Consider the following 23431-nt stretch of genomic DNA (forward strand, 5'->3'; position numbering starts at 1 on the left):
CACATATGTATACATACATACACACACATACACACACAGTAGGGGGTCATGTTCTTTAGCCCCAGCTAGCCTCAAACTTGCTATGTAGTTGAGGCTGGCCTTCAGTTTATAATACTTTTAGCCATCCCCGCTGCTGCCATCAAGTTCTGGGATTGTAAATGTGCACCACCAGGTTTAGTCAGTACCGAGTCTAGAACCCTGGGCTTTATGAACGCCCAAGGTAAGAATTCTAGCAACCGAGTCCCAAGCCCAACTCTGCCTAGCTTTTCAAAATTTATTTTGTGCTTCCACCCACATGTTGCTTAGACTTTTCCATCTCCCATTGTTTCTAACAGCTCATTGTCCTTAGACCACAGGAGGATGTGCAATTCTGCATCCAAGACAATTTTGACTCTCCAAAGCTTCTGTGAAGAATGCCCTCCACTAACTTACCCTCTGGTTCTACTGGAACTGCTCCATGCTTAGGTCCCTCCCCTTTCCATCTCACTCTACTCCAATCTCCAGTGGCTTCTCTGGCCTTCATTATTCTTCTGACAGCTCACTCCCAAGAGGAATATGAATCTCCTCTTTAATTTACCCCAATCACATATAGGATGAGACAGTGGAACATCATAAGACATTAATAAATGTTCCTAGAAACAAAATGGAGAAATGGCTTAGCAGTTAAGAGTGTTTACTGCTCATGGAGACGACCTACATAGCTGTTGTCTGTAGGGTCAGTTCCAGGAGATCTGATGTCCTCTTCTGGCCTCCATGGACACTGTAGCCATACATATAGGTACACACTCATGTACATTAAAAAAAACATAAAAATGGAAATCAGAGGAATGATATTATGTTCTGTTAGCACTAGTTTCTCCTAGTGTCTCTATATGAAACCAACCCAGAAACCCTGCCCAGTGCCAGGCAAGCTGCCGTTCAGTTGTGAACATAGGTTCCACTGATAGATCTCAGTCATCCTGAAGCACAGATAACAGAGGTAAACTGCTATGATATGAGAGAGAGAGAGAGAGAGAGAGAGAGAGAGAGAGAGAGAGAGAGACTCTTCTCCTTCTGTCTGAGGATGTCTTGGTCTTTTGCTGTCCTGGATAGACAGTAGTGCTGACATCCCTCTACTGAGGGAATCCATACCCTACCTACAAAAACATCCTCAGGTTTTTCTCACCCAGGAAGTATTTGTGGTATTTGCCCGAGCCAAGTTGGAAATGCTTATTTCTTACATGTATTCTCAGCAATTCAGAGTAGTTATATTTATGGGAAAAATTATTGAGGGTGAGATTGACCTGAGGTTTTCCCTGAGGACTGGATGTCTACAAAGCATGGCTCCTTCTCTAAAACTAGGACCATGGTTGGCAAGTCAGTAATAGGATGGAGCCAGGAGCTTGGGAGCTTTCCCCTGAGGCTCTGATGTAAGGAGAAGGACCATAGGAGCTTCCCCAGGACCAGGAACATGCTTGGCAAAGCAGATAATGGCCTGGGGCCAGAGCCTTGGGGGAGCTTCAGCTTTGGATCCTGAGAACCCAACTTTTCCCACTCTCAGGAGCTATGGGTATCATTGTCTAGGCCTCTGTGTGCTGGGTCTCTGATGTCCTTGAGGTATCCTGTGTTCCTTGTGCAACATTGTTTGATTAACATCCTGCTGACGCCATCCCATTATATGGGAATTTTCTGCTGATGTTGATGCTGTAACTCTTAATAAACTTGCTAGGCATAAGTCATCAGCTTGTGCAAGACCTCCTGACTCCAGCTTTCCTGTCCTCTTCTTTATCTTCTTATCTCCTGGCCCTCCCACTTAACACACTGACACTGAAGAATGACCTGCTGGTCCAGGTCAGAGAATGATTTATGTCTCCAAAGGTACACGATCGTGAAATGCACTCCATTCACATTCATATACAAAACACACTGCACCAGCCTTCAGGGTCTCTACAGAAGGCTCTGAGCTTTTGAAATTTTTCTGAATCAGGAGGTATGGAGCCACTCACAGAACAGAAATACCCAGCATTGTGGTCTTATTTCTTTATTCAGTTGAGCTTTTTTGAAAGGAAAATTATAGTTCCTATCAAGGGAGCGAGAACTGCTAGTTACACAGGTGGAGTTGTTTTCTATTATGAACTAGCTTTACTCAGATGAATTCACTTCGCATCGAAGTCACTCATCTATAGTGTGCAACTCTGCATTTATTGGTATACTTGTTGTGTAAACCCATGGCAGCCTTAAGTTTGGGCTCCTTTAAAAGATTCCAGCTCTTTGGCTATAGTCCCTCTTTCCTGGGTCTATAAGACTATAGTATGCGCATACTATTACTGTGTGTGTGCTTACCCAAATGCTCTCCAGTTATCTTAGGGTGGAATGTATGAGTCATATAATTAGTGTCAAAGATCATATTTACTTTCAAAAAGTATCATTGTGGTGAATCCCTCTACAAATGAGAGGCGTATAATTACACACACACACACACACACACACACACACAATTTTAAGTCATGATACATACATTCTTATGTTTTTTTTTTAAAAAGTATTTATTTTATGTGTATGGTATTTTGCCTGAATATATGTGTGTTCACCATATACAAGCCTAGTGCCCATGGAAGCCAGAAGAGGGTGTTAAACCCTGGAACTATATTTACATGATTGCGAGCTTTCCATGTTAGTGCTGGGAATAGAACCAAGGACCTACGGAAGAATTGCGGGTACCCTTAACCACTGGGCCAGCTCTCCAGCCCACTATATGTTTCTTTAATCCTTAAAACTATTTCTGATATTGGAATGTATAACCGTAATGGATTTTTTATGCCCACCCCAGCTCTGAGTAACAACACAGTGATATTATGTTTTGAATGCTTTAGGTTTAGTCTACTCTCATTCCCAACTGGCTCTTTTAACTTGAATTAATCCTATGTGTGTGTGTGTGTGTGTGTGTGTGTGTGTGTGTGTGTGTATGTGTGTATAATGTATGTGGTGTATGTGTATGTGTATATGTGTGCATGTGTGTATGTATAGTGTATGTATAGTATGTGTGTGTATAGTATGTGTGTATGTGTATGTGTATATGTGTGCATGTGTGTATGTATAGTGTGTGTATAGTATGTGTGTGTATAGTATGTGTATAGTGTGTGTATGTATATGTGTATAGTATATGTGTGTGAATGTATATGCATGTATGTGTATGTGTGTGTATATGTGTATGTGTGTATGTGTATGTGTGTATGTGTATGTGTGAATGTATGTGTGTATGAATGAGTGTGTGAATGTGTATGTGTGTATGTGTGTGTGTGAATGTGTGTGTGAATGTGTGTGTGAGTGTGTGTGTATTTGTGTGTGTATGTGTGTGTGTGTCTGTGTGAATGTATGTGTGTGCGTATGTGTGTGTGTGTGTGTCTGTGTGAATGTATGTGTGTGTGTGTGTGTGTGTCTGCGTGTGTGTTCTGCCATGTTGCTTGTTAGTTACCTCTCCTTCAGTCTCTGCCTGCTCTGCTTCTTCTGTCTGTCTGGCAAATTCTCCCACTTGATTCTATCCAGATTTCCTATCTCTCCTGAAAGTCCTGCCAATTCTCTCCTGCTTTGCTACAGGCATTCCATCTTTATTAAACCGATCAGAAAGTAAGAGAGGGAGTATTTACAAAATATGATGTAGTCATATGAATAACAATAACAAAGTCCAGCCTGCATTCTCTGTGGACACAGAAATCAGCATTTGAATAATACAAAGACAATCTTTATACAGTTCACGAAAAGATCACCCAACAGGAATGAATTACTATACTGCATTGATATGTCCTAATTTATTTACTTTCTTATTACTGGGCATTGTACTTCTTTTATACTTTAATGCCACTAGTGTTTATTTTATTATATAAAAGAAAAATAATATAAGTTCCCAAGAGTGGAAGTTATGGGTCAAAAATTATAACATTGTTTTCAACTGCCAGATTGAATTCTATGACTTAAGGGGATGGATGGATGGATGGATGGATGGATGGATGGATGAGGTCTCCTATACCCCAGGCTAGCCTCAGACTTGCTATGTAGTCAAGGATGACCCTGTGACTCGCCTGCCTTTGTCTCCCCAGTGTTGGAAGTGTGGATGCGCTTGACCAGACTCTGTTTATGGGGTGCTGAGATTGAATCCAAGGCTGTGTGCATGCCAGATGGACACTGGACTCACTGAACCTCTTCTGCAGACAGGGTCTTTAAAAAGTAGTTTTGTTGTAAGAAGTGTGAAAACCTGTTCACAATCACAATGAGGATAGTCCTCATTTAACACCGTGGGAAGTCCTATCTGTGGAGAGGGTGGTACTCTGACACATTCTCTCCTTTGCTTTCAAATAATCTATGCAGAGTGCAGATGAACCTTGTAAACAGCAGGAGCCCAGCAGATGCTCAGGATCTACAGACCTGGCCTCTGAGGACAGCAGGAAGCAATTGAGGAGAGAGGAGTGTGGAGCCGGCTGTGCTGATGCACTCCTGGTCTTGGTTTTGTAATAAAGGAAACATCTGTGCTCATCTCACAGAAGCTCAGCTTAATTGGACATGTGTGAATTTAAAAAACATACGACAGGGCTGGGGACTTGGCTCAGTCAGTAGATGGCTCACTTAGCATGCATGGTGCCCAGTGTTTGATCCTGGGTACTTCAGAAAGCCAGTGAGGTGCAGGACTCCTGTAATCAGTGGAGGCAGGAGGATCAAAACCAAAAGTTCAAGGTCATTCTTGGCTACATCATGAATTTGTTGCCTGGTCTACATAAACAAGCACACACAACTGAACACACAGACAAGTATGGATCATTCTTCAGTGTGTGGTGGGGGCTCTGCTGCTGTCTGCAAGATATGTCTGTCCTTTCAGAATATGAATAAAAAATGTTTGACACCTGGGACCCTAGCACCAGTCTGATTGTAGAGGTCAAACAATGACAGCACCTCTCCTTTGCAGGAAAAAAAAATTCAAGAAAACACTCATTCAAAAACCATTAAGCTAAAAACCAAGGCAGATTGGTTCAAGTGTTTTTGAAAGAAACCAGAAGAGGAGGAGATTTATGGAGGCAGATAGGATCCTGCACTGTCGAAGGCTTTGTTGTAAAGGTCGGGGGAAGCTGACTGAGGATGGAGAGTGCAGTAGGGAGAGTTATTCAAAGCTCTGCTTCCCTTCAGATGCCCACTTCAGAGTGATTATTTGCATACCGGTACCTGTCTGTCTCACCTAGAAGATTTATATTGAAAGCCATGCGTTTTTCTTTTTTCTAACTGTTTTCGTGACCCCTCCTTCCACCCATGACGGTTTGAATTTCAATGTGTCAGCTGTGACTTTCTCATCCTTAATCCTTTAAAGAAATTCTGTTCTCTGTGTTTAAAAGCAGCTGCAGTCAGGGACCTGGAGGCTTCTGGTGGGCCTTGGGGGCCTTTTCCAGGGCCAGCCTGAAAACCAAGCAATGCTCAAAGCAAAGTTGAACTCTGCTCTTATATTGGAACATGGCTCTTCTGGGACCATTTAGTGGCTACTTCTATGAGAATAAAATAAGTGCACACTGACTGTACTGTTATATTTGGGGAATGTTCTAGAAGGAGAAAGGCCATGTAATGTAGCTGAGGAAGCAGAGAGCTGGGAAAAAAAGCAGAGCATGACAAAGAGAAGTGTTGCATGGTGGGACATGACCCAAGGGTGAGTTGGTCTGTCTTCTCTTTGTCCCTTGCCAGGAGCTTCCTGGCATCAGCTGGCAAAGCCACCCTATGTCAGCAAACAGCTAGGAATGAAGGCCTTCTGGGGGTCTTCGGCCACAAGCTGTGACAGGGTAGGTAACACTCTGGGCTACTAGTCCTGACCCTGGTCATGTGGCTTATATTGATTTCTCAGCAGATTTGGCAGGATCCCATCACCAACTTCAAAATGTATTTACTTCTTTTTCATCTCTGGTTCTCAGGAACACCATTTAGCTGGTTAAAATGACTTAGAAGGCACGTACTGGTGATTTTGGTAGTTAAATGTAAAGTGTTCACCTGGCTTAATTTTCAAATGAATCCTAGAAGCAGACTGGGTATCTGTTATGGTTGGAATGTGAAGTATCCCTGCTAGGCCTGGAGTCTGAAGGCCTGGTTCCTGCTGGTGGTGCTGTTTGGGAAGGTTGTGGTGCTGTTTGGGAAGGTTGTGGGCCCTTCCGGAGGTAGAGCCTTACTGGAGGAAGTGAGTCTCTGATCCTAAGCCTGGAATGCTGTCTAGCCTGGTCCCACTTCCGGTTCCCTCTCCGCTTTTATGGAAGCTAAGTGATCTCTGTGCCTCCTGCTTCTACTGCCCTGCATCTCTTCTTAAGCTGTCACATCTTGTCAGGTTCTTGGTCACAGCAATGAGGAAAGACATGCAGGATCCTCAGGGCACATCCCAGTGGGTGTCTCATCCCTGTGTAGGAGTTATCTGAGCACATCATGGATGCGATTCATTCAGCTCTAAATGGACAGGAGCAGTTTATTTTTGCATAACAAACATAAGAGTGTTAAATTAAGTGTTGGGCACTCCAGCCAAAATACCAGGTGACTTCTGATTGTCCCCTCATTGGTTCTACTGTTGGCTTGATTCCAGTGTCCTTGCATAGGGGTCCCCGACTAGCCTGACCTTAATGTGACTTGTGTTTTCTCCTCCTCTATCCTATGACCTTTGTTTTTTTCCGGATGTAGTTTTAATCGCCTCCTGAAAAGGTCTTGAGATTGGAGCTTATTAGCTTATTAGTCATCTAGGAGCTTATTAGCTTATTAGGAGAGCTATTGGTGGGTAGATGATAGTAACATGGTGGTGGCTTTGAGGCGGGGCTCAGATTCTGTCAGTGGGACCCCCTCTTACAAGTCTCAGAGAGGATGAGGAGGGTGGATGCTCATGTGCTTGATGAACAGCTCATAGTGCAAGCTTGCCAGTTGGGTTGACTCTGATGGTGGGGTAGTAGGGAGTGGCCAAAGTTTGGGTCCTTTTAGGTGACACATGATTTGTCACCTATCCCCTGGTGGAAGAGGGTAAAGTCCCACCAGATTCAGTATGTGTGTGTGTGTGTGTGTGTGTGTGTGTGTGTGTGTGTGTGTGTTGGGGGAAGGTGGTAGTTGTTAGCATTTTGTCTAAGCTCTGCCCCACAGTTACCTGGCAACAGCCAGGTATGCTTAACTCATTATAAAAAAAAAAGGCTGTTTGGCCCCTCCTCTCCTCTTGCTCTTGCCTTCCTGCTTCTGCTCTCTCCCCATTCCCTTCCCCCTCTCTCTCCATGTGTTCTTGGCTGGCCTCTACTTCCCTATTCTCTCTGCCTTTCTCTGTCTCTACTACCCTCTCAACTCCCCTCCCCATGCCCTGAATAAACTCTATTCTGTACTATAGCATTGAATGGTTGGTCCCTCAGGGGAAGGGATGCCTCAGCATGGGCCCGCCAAGGCACCCCTTTCCCCACACCTCATCACACCAAAACCTATCCCCTTCTCTTTATCTTTTTAGAAACACATCAGGGGTACCTGCTATCTCCTTATCGTGGCTCTGAGGGCAGACTGAGACATTGGCTGCTGCTGGTGAGCATGAACAGAATATCCATTAGCCTGAGCCTAACACGCCCCGCCCACATTCTTAGACCTGGGCTGTGGTACTATCTTTTCTTTTTCTTTTTTCTTTTTTATTTTTTTATTAACTTGAGTATTTCTTATATACATTTCGAGTGTTATTCCCTTCCCCGGTTTCCGGGCAAACTTTCCCCTCCCCCCTCCCCTTCTTTATGGGTGTTCCCCTCCCCATCCTCCCCCCATTGCCGCTCTCCCCCCAACAATCTAGTTCACTGGGGGTTCAGTCTTAGCAGGACCCAGGGCTTCCCCTTCCACTGGTGCTCTTACTAGGATATTCATTGCTACCTATGAGGTCAGAGTCCAGGGTCAGTCCATGTATAGTCTTTAGGTAGTGGCTTAGTCCCTGGAAGCTCTGGTTGCTTGACATTGTTGTACATATGGGGTCTCGAGCCCCTTCAAGCTCTTCCAGTTCTTTCTCTGATTCCTTCAACGGGGATCCTATTCTCAGTTCAGTGGTTTGCTGCTGGCATTCGCCTCTGTGTTTGCTGTATTCTGGCTGTGTCTCTCAGGAGAGATCTACATCTGGCTCCTGTCAGCCTGCACGTCTTTGCTTCATCCATCTTGTCTAATTGGATGGCTGTATATGCATGGGTCACATGTGGGGCAGGCTCTGAATGGGTGTTCCTTCTGTGTCTGTTTTAATCTTTGCCTCTCTATTCCCTGCCAAGGGTATTCTTGTTCCCCTTTTAAAGAAGGAGTGAAGCATTCACATTTTGATCATCCGTCTTGAGTTTCATTTGTTCTAGGCATCTAGGGTAATTCAAGCATTTGGGCTAATAGCCACTTATCAATGAGTGCATACCATGTATGTCTTTCTGTGATTGGGTTAGCTCACTCAGGATGATGTTTTCCAGTTCCAACCATTTGCCTACGAATTTCATAAAGTCGTTGTTTTTGATAGCTGAGTAATATTCCATTGTGTAGATATACCACATTTTCTGTATCCATTCCTCTGTTGAAGGGCATCTGGGTTCTTTCCAGCTTCTGGCTATTATAAATAAGGCTGCGATGAACATAGTGGAGCACGTGTCTTTTTTATATGTTGGGGCATCTTTTGGGTATATGCCCAAGAGAGGTATAGCTGGATCCTCAGGCAGTTCAATGTCCAATTTTCTGAGGAACCTCCAGACTGATTGGTACTATCTTTTCAACAGCTCAAGAGGAGGGGAGCTTTGGAGTGAGAGGAAGTCTGACTTCATTAACATAGTGAGCTTAGCCCAATTGCTTAATATTTTTGTAAGCTTTTAAAAAACATAACTCCTAAGAGTACCCGGCTCAGAAAGGGTTTGATAAAAGTTACCCGGGAAAGTTTTGTCCTATCAGTGGCTTGTAGTGACATTTCAGCTGACTAAGCATTAATGATTCTAATTGCCATGGTCCAGCAGTCTTAGGCTTTATTTTTTGTCAATTTGAAAGGTCTTCTGTGTTTAGCGAAAGGTTTCTGACAGGCCGGGGGCTTGAGAAGGATTCAGAAGTAGATGTGGTCGTGGCCACCAACACCTGCTTTGATAAAAGCTTACCTTCCCGGTGAGAGAACCAGGCATCTGGAAGTCTGTTAACCTGGCACTCAGTTGGAGGGGCTGGTAGCAGGCGCCTGTCAGTATCTGTGAGAAGGGAAAGGTGCAGGTGCTGGCCTGAGCAGCAGCTGGATTCTAACATCATGTGCTGACAGTGAGAACGTTTCCTGTACAGACGCCATCTTCTGCCTCCAAGGAGAGGAAGCTGGTCTCTATGGAACAGGCTCTTGGGTTTGGGTGCACAGTACCCTCGCTGGGGCAGCCCCTCTCTTTGCCTTTCATTTTATTTCTCTGACCGATTTTAGCCTATTTTCCCACATTCCACCACAGCTTACAGCAGTAAACTTATTTCCCTTTCATTGAAATGAAAGGAAATAATTTTGTCATCCTGGTCAGTTTATGGATTTGTGGGCAGGACGGTATTAGGTGGGCTAGAGGTCTGTAGTGAGCCCATTTGGTCTCTTTAGACGGCATGAACCCAGATTCACAAGGATAACAGGGCACTTCTGGTTAGTTACTGAGTGTCTCCTTCACACCACAGTGTAACGATTAGGTCTGCAGATAATTTTGGGAACATTTTAATGGAATCTATGTTCTTGAAATTACTCTATCAGCAGGTAGAACTTACTGTGGCTTCTGAAATTTCCTACAGTCACCGGTGAACAAACCCAGCCCATCTGAATGTGCAAAATTAGAATCTTTTCTGGTTGGAGGGGCTGGTGGCTTATTTTTAGAAACGTCAAGGACACTGAAATGGTTAACAGTTCACAGGCAGATAATTTTTGGTAATTATGACTACTAAAATTATAGGCTTTTCCCCTCTGAATTTTATCTGGATTCCTAAAATATGTTCCCTGCAGATTTCCCAGTGGAAAGAGACAATTTTTTTAAATCCAATTTTTATTAAAAAGTTGTTTTTTAAAAATTTATTATCACATTAACTACGGTTATTGTGTAAGGATGTGCGGGACTGTTCCCACTTGCCTTGGATTTTGGTATCATTTAAGGTTCCATGTAAATTTTAGAAGTCTCATTTCTGTGAAAACACAAGGTGGGAGGAATTATATAGAATCTGTATGTTTCTCTGTGCGTTACCTACTTCTCTGTGGATGTGATAAAACACCACGCCCAAAACAACTTACGGAGGGAAGAGTTTATTTTAAGGGTCCCAGGAGGAAAGAATCCGTCATGGTAGGGTGGAATGGCAGCAGGCACTAAAGCAGGAAGCTGAGGGCTCATGTCTTCAACTGCAAACGAAAACCAGTAACAAACCAGAGGTGAGAAAGGCCATGGGCTCTTAAAGCCTGCCCCTGGGGACATGCTTCCTACATCAAGGCCACACCTTCTAAGGGTCCCCAAATAGGGCCACCAATCTGGGGTCCAAATGTTCCAATGCATTAGTCATGGGGGACATTTTTCATTCAAACCACTACATTTTGACTAGTGCGAAGAGTCAATCAATCCCCAAGCAAAGGACGTCTCTTTACTTGTGTTGTCTTTACTTGTGTTGTCTTTGGTTTCTTTCATAGATACTTTGTATTATATGTGTATATATTGTATCCTTCTTTGGTTATGTCCCCTCCACCACCCTACCCTGCCCCAGGAAGTTTATTTATTTACTTTTTGGATGCTATTGTAAGTGGAATTTTCTTGATTTCCTTTAAGATGTTTCCTATTAGGGTAAAGAGATGCAAGTGATAATCTATAATCATTATCTACCTGCAACTTTATCAAATTTATCTACTTATTCAAGCTTTTTTTTTCTTGGTAGATGCTTGGGGTTTTCTTTGTATAGCATCATATTAAATGAAAGTAGGGATGGTTTGGTATTTCCTTTCTGTTTTGGCTGGCTTTTGTTCTTGATCTAGTGGTACCCTCTAGTTCTGTCTTTAGTAGGAATAGGAGAGTAGACATCTTTGCTTTGAACCAAACCATTGAGGAAAGACTACAATATCTCCCCATTGTTCTAGTTTGGTTTATGTTGCTGTGATAAGAAAAAACACCCAAACAAATTGGAGAGGAGAGGATTTATTTTAGCTGACAGGTTATAGTCCAGCACCAAGGGAAAAGAAGGCAGAAACCTGGAGTAGAAACTGAGGCAGAGACAAGGAGGAAAACTGCATACTGGCTTGCTTCTTCTGGATTGCTCAGCCACTTTCTACTTTTGTAGCACAGGACCACTGGTGATGACATTGCCAATAGTAGCCTGTGCTCTCTTATGTCAATTAGAAACCAAGTCAATGTCCTATGGACGTGCCCACAGGCCAATCTGAGGGAGACAGTCTTCAGCTGAGCTTTGGTCTTCTCAGGTGTGCATGCCAAGCTGACAACCACAATTAGCTGTCACTCACATTGATTATGATACTTGCTGTGGGCTTCTTAAAAGTGGATTTATCATGTCGAGGCAATTTCCTTTTGAACTTAGTTTGTTGAAGATTTCTTTTTCCAGGAAACAGTGTTGAGCTTAGTCACATGATATTTAAGACTCAATCGAGATAACACATTTTATGGCTTATTTTATTGGCATGTCTTACAATAATTGAGTGGTCTGTGTTAAAGCAGTCTTGCATCTCAGAAATCGATATCACTTGATCGTGATGTATGTTCCTCTTAATGTACTCCTGAACTCGATCTGTTGGTATTATTTTGTTGAGTAGTTTTGTATTGTGTCCATCAGAAGGGCTAGCCCAAAGCTTGCTTCTGTTGTCTTCGATATCAGATGGTGCCAGATTTACACAATGAACTTGGAAGTTTGGCTTTCTTTTTGACAGGTTTACAAATGACTTGTGAATTATTCTTGTAATATCTGGTAGAACTCAGCTATGTTGCCATTTGATCCTAGGCTGTTTCTTGGGTGTTTTGAGTTTTTCAAGATGATGTCTCATATAGCTCAGGCTATCCAAGGATGAGCTTGAACTTCTGATATTTACTGCTTCTCCCTCTTCAGTGCTGAGATTACAGGGGTGTACCACTACCCTAGCTCCATGTACTGCTGAAAATTGAACCCAGGGTTTTGTGTACCCTAGGTAAACACTCCATCTCTGTTGAGAGGCTTATCTCTCCCACTCTGTGTGTGTGTGTGTGTGTTCATTTGTATTAGTCACAACATGTAATTTAATTTTTACCAATTAAATGCAGACACAATAGATTCCTCAGATGTGGCACAGGTAAGAATAACCATAGGATCGATGAACCCCAACAGGTGTCAATATCTGTGAAAATACATCATCTTGATGACACCCTGACCTTGAAGCTGCTTCATGTGACTGTTTCGATTTTTCTAAATGTTTCCATTTACACATTTCCAAATACCTCAAAATCTCAGAACATGTCTGGCATCCAGTTTTGCTGTTCTATGTGGGCACTGGGCCCTGCAAAGAAGCATCAATGTATTTATTTCCTGTGTTGTAATACAGAAGACAGAAACATACCTAATGCTATAGCCACACAAGTCTGTTAGTTTTTTCACAGGTCAGAGCAGTCAGAACAATGAAATCTTATCGTCCTTTTGGTTCATTGAAGTTATAAGAAAATCTATCCCTGTGGGCAAACTATCAACCTAAGAAAAATTAACAGGGCTGCACTGGTACAATCACCATGTCAATAATTTATAAGGTGAAGAAATGTATTAGTAAGCCACATTTTAATTATACAGGTTCACCATAACACATTAGTTATGTGACATTTTAAAAATCATTCCCTTAGTAATTAATCTGGGTGAAATGGCTTTAATAAATTATAAGCAGATACATTAGAGTAGCATCACTTCCTCTCATTCTGTTGGATATTTGTGAAAATATCCCTGGGTCAGAAAAATTCATGCCTTCAAATTTACCAAACTGTGAAAATGTTTTTAAATATATTGCTCAATATGCTATCAACTAGAGAGCAGGCTATCCATAAGAAGGTGGGACTAAGAAGGGTTACTTCATTTCTGTGAGGGTCATTTTTGCCTCACAGAGGCAGTAAATGGAGAGTCAGAAAGAGCCTTAGGAGATCTAAGCATGATGGATGGTTTTATAAGTTATGTATACAGTTGTAAGATTCAGCAACGGGCGTCTTTTGTGGGAAATGAGAAGCACTCAGTCTTCCTACTAACAGTGCAGAAGATCTGGACAGACATTTCTCTCCATCCACCTGTTTTCTAACAGGCCTGAATCCAGTCATGGCTGTGTCTTCATTTCCAACAGTTCCCATGAGGAACCTACTTTTAGAAGACAGAAGATACATCCAGCCTTTTGATGCTCTGGTTTTCTACCAGAGCATCTTGAGCAAGAGTGCTTGCTTGTAAACCCTATAGACTACAGAACTTCTGTATTTAAAATTAAAATTATAAGGATTACACTACTATTATTTGCATTCTCCTTTACAAAGTAATATCCTTGCCCTATCCAGTCACCTCAAAATTAACTAGAGCAGTTATCAGTCTCCCTAATAGAACCGGGGTCATTCACATCTAAGGTTTGGATTAACAAACAAGCACATTGTTTGATGATGGAAAGCGGCAGCTTTCTGCTTTTCTATCTTTACCATGGCTATAGATGGCAGGAAGGGAGTCTGCTGCTATTACAGCTGTGTCACCAAGACAGGGTACTGCCTGGTCCCTGGTAGTTCAATGCATGCTCAGGGAGTGAGTGACTAGAGACATTATGGAATGACTGTCACTTTCTACTATATAAGTGAGAGATGCCATGGCCTCCCTATAGCAGGGAATGGAATCTTCCAGTCCATGACAGGGTCACTCAGGCTTCTCACATATGTGATGTAAGTTTCTAGTGTGTTTTGGGGTTTTTGAGAGAGTGTGTTATATAGCTCAGACTGGTCAAGAACAAATGTTGCAAGTGGCAATTGTAAATGCTTTTTAGAATATGAAAAATTTATGATCCCAGTATAAGTTTCATTCAAAAATAGCCCGTCTCTTGAATAGAAGTAAAGTCACTATTGGTGTAAAATAAACTGGGATAACCAAGGGATGATTTGTATAAGTCTCATGAAGACTGAAAACCAAAAGTCTATAGAGAAACAAAACAAAACAAACAAAAAAGAAAAGGAATCAGAATGCCAGAACAGCAGAGGAAGAAATAGAGCATCTATGAAACTGAACACAAAGTGCCAACAGTCAATCCTTGCATACTACTACAGTAAATGTAATGATCAATTCAGTCATGGAGGTGAGTTGACCCATGCATCTGTTAGTGGCAAGGATGCAAGACTGGCCTTTGCCCTGGTGACGCTTCAGTTTCCAGTGCTGTTCATAGATTCAGTGCCTCACTAAGTTCACCTTCCATTATTACACATTGTATTGGTTTTTTTTTTCCATTGCTCCTATCGAACATCACAACCAAGCCTACTCATAGAAAGAAGTATTGATTTGGGTTGAGAGTTCCCAAGGAATAATAGTTGTTTATGGTAGAGAATCTTGGTAGATAGTGGCAGGCATTACAGTGACAGCAGGAACCTGAGAGCTCACACCCTCAGCAGCCAGCAGGAGAGAGAGGGAGAGCAAACTGAATGTAGAGTGAGGCACTCAAAGCCCCATCCTCGTGACTTACTTCATCCAATAAGGCTGCAAATTCTGAACCTCCCGAAACACGTTGCTTCTTGAAGAACTTTTGTTCCAAATTCCCACTGGTTGTACTTCCTGTGAACCACTCTAAGAGTTGGACGCTGCTCTTAACTAATTGTCAAACCATATGCTGTTTGCATTCGTTTAAGCAAAGGATTCAGATGTGTAAGCATTTTCCAGTTCAAAATTGGTATTAGGGCTGAGAGATAGCTCAACCATTAAAGGCTAGCTCACGATCCATAATATAACATTTAATATTAATTGAGAACAAACTAATCCTAAGGCAGGTCCATACTCTTCTATGTAGATTTTCTTTGTGTGCTGTTGGAGATTGGTGTTGGTATCATTCACAATTTGTGAACACTGACTCTGGATATACACAATCTGATGAAGGAGTGCCAGGAGACGCTCCCAGGGAATGAGGAATTACTGATTGTAAAAGGTTGTGGTAATAGATACATTCCCAGGTGAAAACAAGCACATTGTGTGTCTTAAGCCTTTAAGTTTGGGCTTGTTATGCAAATTAGAACCTAAAACCCAGTCTCTAATTGGGCAAAGTTGAGTGGAATTCCTGATTATAGGTTCCTAAGACTTTAGAAAATGACCAGTCACAAGCGTAAAGACTTTTGTGAACAGGCATGGGCAGAGGATGCGGTGCTCTAACAACTCTGTCAAAAGAGGAATTGGGAGACTGGCATCAGGAATGTGGATCTCAATTCATTTTGATTTGGAGAGAAATAAAGACTTGATTAAACGAGTCTGTGAACACAGGCTAAGAAAACATCTCAGATGCTGAGAAAGACTTTGTTGGTTTTGTTGTTTTACTTTTACAAGAATACAAAACGAGTGAAAATAGACCCTGTAGGAAATCCATCTCCCTCCGCAAACCTTTTCCAGGGGGATATGAGTCCCCGTGTAGATTCAGTCTCATGTCTACAGTTCTCACACTGCATGAGGTAAACGGATTTCATCATTTTCAATCTTTATCTTCCTGTTTTGAAGACAAAATGTACTAGTATGTTAAAATTTTTTTTGAACAGTCAAACTCGAGAGACAGGTTTTCCACACAAAGAGGAAGTTAAATGACTAACCCACTTCCCAAGCAGTCCCACTATTCTATTTGAGTGCAGCCATCTTTCCTTGACTTCTGGGTCCTCAGAAGTTAAGACAGATTTCTCTTAAAGCTCCGATTTCACAGTGGGGTAGGGACATTTTCGAACAGACTTCTTCAGAGTTCACCCTCCACTTTTCTTTAGGGATCATTTAGATGTTTTTGCTTCCTGGTTGTCAAACATTACTCTTTCAGACACTTATTCTCTCCCCTACTGTACCCCGAATGAAATACAATGTGAACAGACCAAATACGAAAGTAGCTATGTGTATAGAAGAAGAACCATCAGGTGATGAGCAGTGGAGACCTTGCTGGTCCCATATAAACTCCATCTTTGTTCCCAGGGTGCTCGCTCATCCAAAACTTCCACAGGGTGGTCTTCCGGCCAGATAAATCTCCTCCTTCATAAGCAGACTCCTAGTCTACAAGGGAGTGACTCTCTCAAGCCAACCAAGCCAACCATCCTTATTCTTTCTCAGTTGACTTGGCATTTTCCTCTAATCAATTCTATCTAATAACGAATTAAATATTTTTTGAAAAATAAATAGCCCATAATCCTACAGGATTTGTAATCTTACACATGTCAGCCGCTCTTCTTTGTAGAGGGACTAAAACTCACAAAGGGAGGTCATTAATAGATTGGGTGCTTAGGAACAGGGAGAAAACCATAATGTTGGTGTTCTGATGCTCACCCGAGTCTCTTCCCACGAGTACCAGTTCCTAAACCTCTATTTTGTATTGCAATCATTATAACAGTGAATTACAAGGCTGCTTATAAAGCCTGCATGTTAGAAGGTTAAACCTGAACATATATTTCCCAAGATATTTAATCATGCAGGGGAAGGGGATAATGTGATTCCTTGTCCTGTAAATTATGAAAAAATATGCCTGTATTTTCTCCTATTAATGTTTGACATGATGTTATTCTGAGTATGAAGAATTTGCCACACTGGGTAATTGCACATAAATCCTGCTTCCTTACCCTGTTTATAGACTCTGACACAGGCAATAATTGGTTCCATTGGATTAGAAAAACAAGTTTATAAGGGTATCACTGACCGATGACGACTTTACTGCTGGTGGTTTCTCTTGTTCATTAGAAAATCGTTTGGATTCTGATCTTTACATTGGTGGCTTTTTGTATTCTGTTGGGAGGATTATTTTGCCCATAAGGCAAGCAGAAACCACCAAAGCATGGAAGGGAATGGGAAACCAAGCCTAGCAAACAGATTCCAAGTTTGTCTTGCCCTGGAATAGAGAAATGCTTTTAAACATTTTCTAACATTTAATGTTTTTGTGTATCTGACTCGTGTTTGCCTGAATGTACATGGTATGTGCGCATGTGTGCATACTGTGCAGAGAGTAGAGGTAGCTGCTATGTGTCCCTCTCTATTCATGTCCACCTTAATTCCTTGAGATGGGGTTTCTCACCAAACCTGGGTACACTGCCACTTTTCCTCGAGGCTGATGAACAGTGAGCCCCAGGGATCCTCCCACCTCTGCCTCTGCCCCTGAGTCCATGGTACTTTTTATGTTAAAAGCCACCATCTTGGGGCTGGGGATTTAGCTCAGTGGTAGAGTGCTTACCTAGGAAGCGCAAGGCCCTAGGTTCGGTCCCCAGCTCCAAAAAAAAAAAAAAAAAAAAAAAAAAAAAAAAAAAAAAAAACCAAAAAAAAAAAAAAAGCCACCATCTTGATGCTTGGTGGGCATCTTGTTGAGACTGAAAAACCTTCATGCCGTTTCTTCTTTAGTGCCTGAAAAGTATTTCTCCTCTATGGTCCCCCTCTTCGTTGCCATGGAGATACTGGGTGACACATTTTCCTTTTTAGAAAACCATATACTCTTTTGATCTGGAGGCCAAGGGATTATTTTTCGTAACTTTTAAAGTTCTTCCTCAATTTATACTCTTGAATTTTGTATTATTCATCCACAGCTTTCTTGGACTGTTTTTAAATATTCTGCTTTTCACCTCTTTTAACACTTAAAAATTATTTTATGTGTCTGGCGTTTTTGCCTGTGTGTGTGTGTATGTATACCATGGGAATGCAGAGCCTAGAAGAGGGCATCAGATCCCTGGAACCGAAGTTACAGATGCTTGAGAGCTGCCATGTGGGTGCTGGGACTCAAACCTAGGTCATCTGCCAGAGCTCCTAGTGCTCTTTATCGCCGAACCATCTCTCTATACCTGGTCTACTTTTCCTGAGGCACTCCAATAATTTATTAGTTTTCGTTTACTTAGTTTCTTCTGTAACTCCCCCCGCCCCGCCCCGCTGAAAAGAATAAAATTGTTCTTCTCTTACACTGGTTCTTGGAGGTTTTGGTTCCTTCTCTCACTTCTTCCTATCATTTAAATTATGCCCATTCTTGCATACATTGTAAATTAAGCCTTCAATTCTGAGATGCTTTTCATCTTTATTCAATTGCCTTTGAGCTTGAGCGACTCTCACTTCACAGCTTCCTCTTTCTGTTTATTTATATTCTGAGATTTAAATATTTGATCAGAACCCTTCGGATGTCTTCAAACAAATGCTCGTCTAAATATTTTGCTTTGGGTTGGGATATTGTGTCGAGGCTAAACTGTTACGAATCCTCCTTTCTTCACTAGGTTTGCAGAAATGGTGTCTGTCAGTCAATTGTGAAGAAGGTCTTATTTCCCTCCCACCCTTGCTAATAATTTCACAGCTCCAGATTTTTTTTTTAGTGATTTCTTTTATTCCAAGTGGGACTCTTCTGTGATTGGTTTTATTAGTGGTCTGCCACACTACTGCCCTGTCCTGTCTTTGAAGAAGTCCCCGTGTGACTGGCCACTGCAGTAGACTTCAGCTGACTCTCAGGTACTTATGGCTTCGCTTGCATGTGAATTGTATCACAGTTTACTGCAGCCTAAATCACTGAGATGGTTTATGGATAGATTTATTTGCTCTTTATTTTCTATCTGGTAGGAGATGAAGCGAGGGACCTTTGGCTCTAAGCAGCATCTGAGGATCAGACTTACAAGACCTTGCCTTATACCAGTTCATCCGTCATTTATGTTCACGGCTGGGAAAGATGGTGCTATATTATCCTTTTGGGAAGAGGGCTAGCTCACAGAAGCTATGGGAAGCAGGCTCCATCGTAAGGAGGGAAGGAGCCTCCTGGTTCCGAGGAATGATAACAGACGTGTTTCAATAATTATGCACGTTGATCCTCTGGATTGAGGATCAAGTGTGGGTACAGCTAGTGCAGAGCAAAGGGTCACCAATATGGGGGCCTCCTAGTGGGTGTGCAGCATTCTGAGGAATGGCACAACTCCTATCTTTGTGCCCAGACTTTGTGCCTCAAAGGTATCAAGGCATCTCTTGAAAATTTACATCTTCCAGTGCACATCCAACACTCAAGTTGCCACATACCGGAGAATCCACGGAGCCCACCCTTGTGGCACCCACCCAAACTCATCTTGTACTTTTAAAGCCAATGCTCCTGTGAGTTTCCTGAGAGATGTGAAGCAAAGGCAAACCTTACACCTTTCTCTCCCACCCACCATACCTTCTCCTAACTTTTCTAAGTTCAGTGACCAGAGGCTTTGTCAAAATGGACACTCAGAAGTGATGCTTTATTTCTTTCTTCACTCTTCACAACCTATTTCAATCAGAAACTCCATTTTAAATATCCGATCTTTGCTTGACAGTCCCACAGACCTCTCTGCTTCCACCACGGCCATGCTGTTCAAGTTACTACTGTCTGTAGCGGGTAGTTTTGTCAGCACCGCTTTGCCTTTTGCTCTCAGGAGTCTTTGGAGCTTTGTTCTTCCTAATTTGTTTTCATGTTTCAGTTGGGATGAGTTTTTAAAAGTGTGACGTACAAGTACTTAGCAACAGGTAAATGGATAAGAAGCGTGTGCTGTGTGCATATATGATGTAGTTTTATTCAGCCAAGTTAAATAGTTTGTAGGAAGATGGGTGAACTGGGAGTTATCATGTTAAGTGAAATAAGACAGTCCTGCAAAGATACCTCTCCCGTGTTCTCCCACGTGGAGGCTAGGGCAACGGACTTAAGAGGGAATGGTAGAGATGGAGAATGAGAAGACAGGAGTAGGATGGAGATAAAGAAGGGCCATTGTTCATAAACATATGCTATCTTCCTGCATTAAAATATAAAATGAATATGCAACTAAAATATGCTGACAGTCTAAGTTGATTATTTTCTGTGTTCCCCATCTTTCTGACCAAACAGGCCCAGAGTAGAACAGCGAAAACAGCCCAAGCAGTGAGTATTTAAAACCACCCTGGTCCCTGAGCACAAATGCAATGTCTGTGAGGCTCCTTGCTGTAACTCACTGGCTACAGACTTCTCTCCTCTAAAGACTTCCTAGCAGTGCTGAGTTAGACCCACTTCTTAGCCCCCAGTTCCTGTTTATCTCAGTGCCTTTGTCGTTGTCATCACCATCACCACCGCCATCATCATCTTCATCATGATGCTCATCCCTATCCTCCTGTGAGCATGGGGTGAAGGTTCCGTTGCTAGTGTAGCTGAGGCTGGTGACTGAGCCAGTCCACCGAGACGAATTCCAAGTACGATCATCGTTAACCTGACTGGATGGCTCATATCGAGTTGTGTATTCTGTGTCATTTCTCCACTCCCTGTTCATTAGTTTCTTCAAGTTTTGAAAAATGCACAGATTTTCTTCCCTTGATTCCCTGATTCTAATCTTTCTACTTCGGTTGATGAACACCATCCGGCTGTGTTCTTCTAGTTTATTTTTTAAATCATAGCTGCTACTCAGCATGGATCCTACAACTTCAGGACTTGAAATCGTTCCAGGACTTCAAACTGAATGTGTAAAGTCTGAAATTATGGGCTGAGGATGCGGTTCAGTCCGTAGAGCGCTTGTATAGCACTCACAAAGGCCTGAGTTCTATCTCAGGCACCACATAAACCAGATGTTGTGTTGTGCGCCTGCCATCCCAGCTCTCTGGAGATGGAGGCAGCCAGTTAGGAGTTCAAGGCCATCCTTGGCTACAAAGTAAAACTGAGGTCAACATCGCATATGTGATACATATATAAGCTACATGTAATTGTAGCTTATCCACCCATAAATGCTTTAGTTCCCCGAGAGTTTCCAGCTCTTTATGATTGTAAAATGTTACAAAAACTCAAGCTTTCTTACCAAGTTTCCTTTCAGCCATTGTTCTGTGCAATTCCCCCTTGTCTTCTTTAAACCCAGGCTCCTCTTCTCCCTCTTTGCCAACCTACCTTGTGGCATCTTCCTCCTTTTCTCTAAGTGTTTCAAGGCTTGCAATATGTATGCACTGTGTATAGGTTGGCCATTGATTTTACATTAGGAATAAATGGAAATGTTTTTAAGAAGGAACTGTAAAGACCCCAACAGAATAGACAGGAGTGGAATCTCCTGAACTCAAAATGTGCCCCGAGTAGAAGTGGTAAAAAGTAGCTCATTGAATATTCCATGAAGTTGGAAATAAAAGCCTGATTGTCGATTAAAATATCCCCCAGAAAACCTACCAGAGATCAATATTCTCAATCGTGTCTGAGAATCTAAGACTCAACACATGGAACTAATGCAGAACTCGAGCCAAAAAACCAACCCAAACTGGAAGAAATGTATTAATAGTTGATTTAACTCAAGAGTGCAGTAGAAAACAAGAGTGAATTATTCAAGAAATGAAGGCTTTGCTGAGTACCCATAGGGAAGAGAAAAGATTACGGGGAATAAAAGTGCATGTCAGAGGGAAAATAGCTGAATTTAGAAACCTGAGAGGATGCAGCAGAGAGATGGTCACCCCAGAGAACAACAGTGGGGCAGAGGAATGTTTAAAACTTTAATCCACAAAACCTTCCAGAAACAAAAACAAACGAGTCTGAAGCTGAACATGCCCACCCGATGCCCAGAAAGATCTATCATATCAGCACAACTGTCAATGCCAGAACACGTGGCAGGAAGAGGGTTAGAAGCTAAAGAACAGACAGAAGTTTGTCAAGGTGTTTGAGTAAAAAGATGAGCGACACAAGGCAAGAGAATTATATCAGCTCCATACTTCCTCGAACCAACCCTTCGTGCAGGGCAGCCACGCAGAAGGCAGCAGCATATGGACGAGAAGAGTCTCTGTGAATGCTGTATGTGAACCAGTAATGGCATGATTAAGGGAGATAATCGCTTTAAAAAAATAAGTACCAGATGTTGTAGACAAGCCCCCGGGTCAGTTTAGGATCGGTTTAGGATCTAAGCCCTTAGACGTAATTGATTGAATGGAGGGGGTAGGCAGCAGAATCAGGCTACAGGATGTTTTCTTTTCCTTGATCGCATCCTCCATCCTTCCCTGACCTGCTCTGAACCCATAGGCTGTGGGACTGTGCTCCCTGGGCGCCTGCCGGATTCAGAGTGTGCGCGATGAGGATCTGGGGGTTTCTTTCCCCATTTTCTACCTGGTACTTTGGCTCAAACAATGCCCATGTTGATTTAAACTATTTCTCCTGTTAGGGAGACCCCTTCTCCTCTCCCCAAACTAGGAGTCTCCTGTCACTCTGTGCCCAGTCTTTCTGTTTCTGTTATTGGTTCTTCTCATTGTGGCCCTCATCTCTGTAAATGCTCCTGTAATTAAGTCCTGCTGAGAGCTAACAGCTGGGAAACCCTACCTAAGGGCTCCTTGAACTTGTCCTGTGACAGACACAGGTATCGTGGCTATAAATTTAGATCCTTTTTCTCCCTTAGAAAAACTGGTTTTATTTTTAGCTGCCATGAAATCTTTCTTTTGTGCTTGCAGTTCTGCTCTTTTGAAATGTGCTAAGCTGTATTAATAGAGTTTTCAGAATTCTGCTGTGAGTAGTTACATTTAGAATAAAATATAAAAATCATGTAAAGGCATTTTATAATAGTAATCATAGAGGATATAAACTGGCTACAGGATATAGGATGACAGCATTTATTTCTTCCAATTCTTCTGATTTATCGATAAAAAAATCTATGTATGAGAAAATATATATATATATACTCATTTTAAAATTTAACATGCACATGTTCATAATAATATAGACAATATGCATATGAAAAGCATGAATATAAGGAAGCCAATGAACATATTTTAACTTCAAAATGAGTAAAATATACACAAATTCATTTTATTTTACTGTATAACACACATAAAAATAATTTCTTGCTCTGAATGCCCCCATGGTTTTGATGTTACAAGAATTTCCTAATTGTTTTTTTTCTTTCTTTTCTTTTTCTTTTTTCCCCCCTAATTGTTAATAATGTATTTTAAACCTTTTCTCCGAAATGGTCAGCCTATACTAAACCTGAAGGATCATTACTAAATAGGTTAGGGGGAGTCAGCTCATCTCTTATAATTATAGAGAAGGAATTAAGCACACGATTTTCAAATGGCAAGCACTTACAGCACATTTTAATGGGTTGCATTATGAATATGAAAATGACTAGCCGTGAAATGTCATGGGAGTTTACCTGGTAGAGAGACATTCATGGCTCTAGAATTAGAGCACTGACTTATTGTCCCTAGCTTGAGGGAACCAGTTTCTCCATTGTTACGTTGGGGATAATGGCTTTATTCATGAAGATTCCATAGAATCTTCAGTTAGTAGAAATGGAAACTCACAGCGCACATAAAGTCCCTTGAAACTGACTTGTTATAGCTGCTG

The sequence above is a fragment of the Rattus norvegicus genome, chromosome 8 (genome assembly GCF_021556685.1).
Source record: "Rattus norvegicus strain SHRSP/BbbUtx chromosome 8, alternate assembly SHRSP_T2T, whole genome shotgun sequence".
In the NCBI taxonomy this organism is placed as follows: Eukaryota; Metazoa; Chordata; class Mammalia; order Rodentia; family Muridae; genus Rattus; species Rattus norvegicus.